Source organism: Doryrhamphus excisus, chromosome 7 (genome assembly GCF_030265055.1).
Source record: "Doryrhamphus excisus isolate RoL2022-K1 chromosome 7, RoL_Dexc_1.0, whole genome shotgun sequence".
NCBI classification, from domain to species: domain Eukaryota; kingdom Metazoa; phylum Chordata; class Actinopteri; order Syngnathiformes; family Syngnathidae; genus Doryrhamphus; species Doryrhamphus excisus.
In genome coordinates this window covers 17,432,316-17,435,501 of record NC_080472.1, presented here as the reverse complement: position 1 = coordinate 17,435,501, position 3,186 = coordinate 17,432,316, and positions in this window count along the sequence as shown.

Genomic DNA, 3,186 nt, shown 5'->3' with positions numbered 1-3,186 from the left:
CATGTTGCATGACGAGACAAAACCTGAAAGGAAACTTTGCTGACCGAGTGGCCTGAAAAAAACTTTTCCAATAACGGTACGAGCCGGGGTGTGTGTGGGGGGAGGAGGGGAGGGACACGGGGGTCTCCTTCCTCGCCACCGAATCAGAGCGCCAGTGCCTCGGAGCTATGCAATTATTTTTTGCACTGTGTGTCCAAAATCAACTTGAGAGCGATGCAGATTATTTAAGATGCGCTTCCCAGGCACCACAATTATAATAATGATCATCTCAATTAACGACGCCATTGCCATTGGACTATTTAGCGGGTAATTTGGCAGCCCCGGGGGCGAGGGTCCGAGGAGGAGTCGCCGCTGCCGCCACGCATCGTCAGGTCAGAATTGGGGAAGAGAGCGGAAAAAGTCTGTACACTTTAATCAATAAACGGCCAGACGAGAGGCTCGTGTGTTGACATAATTGGTCTTCATTAGGGATGAAATGGATGCCGTGAGGATGCACGGCCTAAGTTGGGGGAGTTGTCGTCAAACAAAGCAAAGTAGTCACTGCTTTTGAAGCCAAGCTAACATTTTGTTAGCTAAGCTTAGAATAAACATGCAAATAATTGATTTGGTTGAAAAAAATCAGACGTTGGCAGTGGGATGGATGCAATTAACATATTTTGGGGTTTATGGAGAAAAAATACATACAAAAATTTTGCCTCACTTTGCATTTTTTGAGGGGGTCCAGAACGGATTCTTTGGATTTTCTTTTTAAAGGGAAATTTGGTTAGAGTACATTTTGGTTTGAGTCAGACCTTCTGGAGTAGATTAATACAGTAAAAAAAAGTAAAAAAAAATTAGAAATCAAAATGTTTTTAATAAAATTTATAAAAATATTTTTTAAATATTTTGGTTTAGTTTTATGTTTTTAATGTGTATTATTTATATGTATTTTAAAAACATGATATATTCATATATAACTTATTACATTACATTAAATACATGTATTTTTAAAATAATAATTCTATATTTGATTTAATTCAGTGGTACCTCGGTTTAAGGTCTGCCACGATTAGTGTGCTTTTCAGTTAACAACCAAAGCATTTGCCAAAATTTTGCCTTGCCCGCTTGATTAGCATCCAAAATACCATCCGGTTTGTTTGCCGCCACCATCTTGGATCACACAGCCAAGACAAAACATTAACATTTTTGGGTGTCTGGAAAAGATTAATTGTATTGATATTATTTTGTATGGGAAAATTTGCTTTGGTTAGAGTCTGCTTTGGTTTGAGTCAGACCTTTGGAGGGATTAATGAGGGTCACCCCTCGGAATCTTTTTCTTTTCAATCACAACAAGTCACTGTTGGACTGTTGACTTTCAATGCTTAAATCGCTACAACAACTTCAGACATATACGTTGATATTAAGATATTATTTGATATTATTTTAGAGTCTCTCCGTCCAAACTAAAAAAGAATTACAACCAAAGTCCTTCATGGAGCATGACACCAAAATTTCACAAAAATGTCAAATTTTTACTCTGTTTTGTCTCATTTGGGCCTTAATAGTTCTCTGGCTTTAACCAAGGCACCACTGTATTTGCTAGGTTTATGCACTGCGACAGTATGTTAATTGCTTACTTATCTTTTATTTGTCTGTTCAGTGTCTACGATTACACTGAAGCAAAAAAGCTGCAAATATTCTGAACAAAATATTTCCAGTTTTTCCAGTTGTATTTAGTTTTCCATGAAAGCCATGTGTGTTTCCCAAAAACCGCAGTATAGAAATATCCAAACAAGTCACAAGTCCATGCCTGTTAGCTGTTCATTGTTGCTCTAATTGTAATGATGCAAACGCGGCTAAAAGGCTGGCAGTAAATAGCGCTGCTAAAGTGGCAGTACTACATAAATAAAGAAGTCCCTTCTCGGTGAATTCTTTATTCACTGCAGTATACTTGACTGCCACAGTATATTACAAGCTCCTTTTTCCCCTCCCGTCATTCATGTGGAAAAGGCCCGTCTCACCAACTCGCCTTTCTTTTATTCATCGCACTGTAAATAACTCCACTTTATGAAAAGCAGCCAGTGTGACTCACAGATACCTCTCTAACCACCAGCCATTATTATTTCATGCTCTTTGAGAGAAGGGTCTCCAGCCTCTCGCGCTTTCATGCCGCTGTGTACGACACAACATCAGACGAGGCGGCGGCGGCGGGCCTTGTTGCGCTCCGTATGCCATCCCTCACTTGAATTCACAAACACTTCCGAGTGCATAAAGAGCAGGAGGAGACAGAGGCGCCGCTAATGCTCCGGAACGCCATCGGCTGACGAGATAACGGGCGCCTCTGCCTTGGCCGGACGAAGCGTGCATGAAAAAAAAAAAACAACGTCTGACCTCTCGTGGGACAGCAGACACCCTTTGGAGCGCCAGCTAATGGCCGACCCGATTGGTCATGGTAGGCTCCCGTTTGAATCTCAATGAGGCTTCTGTGACCGACAAGGTGCGGCGAGCCCGCTTCAGTTAGCCTGTTAGCGCCTTTTACCTCTCAACATCCATCAATCTGAGAGACTGCACCCCCGTTTTTACACTTTCATGTGTCAAGGACGGAAAATACATGTTTTTCTTTCACAATAGGGTTGGTGTAGCACTTCCTTGTTGACCGGTTACACCAAAAAGAACGACCATGAGAAAGGATTGGGGGATACAGTACCAAGAAATTCAAGATTTTTTAAACATGATTTATGCTACATATACATTTAGAGCATCGGTAACAACTGGAGGATGCCCGGTAGGATACATTTTGGTCATTTACAGCCATGCATTTGTAATTTGGATTACTAGTTTGTGACCGAGAAATAATCCAAACTCATCCAGGAAAGGTGATCTGTAGGTGGGCCACTGTGGGGCCTCCACCTGGAGCCCCATATTGCAGAAATTTTTTGGGTCAGCCATGGTTGACTTGTTACAAATTCGGCCTTTTGAACAAAAATGCTAAGGTATGAGTTGTAGTTTTGTACTGAAATACTGCTTTTTTCACCCAAATGATCCAGCCACCCAGCCTCGAGGTTGGCAAGCGTACCCAGGAAAGGTGAGCTGAACTTGGGCATTCTTGTGGCCATAATGGGCCTCCGTCTGGAGCCCTTATTTATGGTTATTATTTTTGGTCAGCTGTGTGGGTGGTTCCAAGTGTGGAAGAAGCAAGGTTCAAAT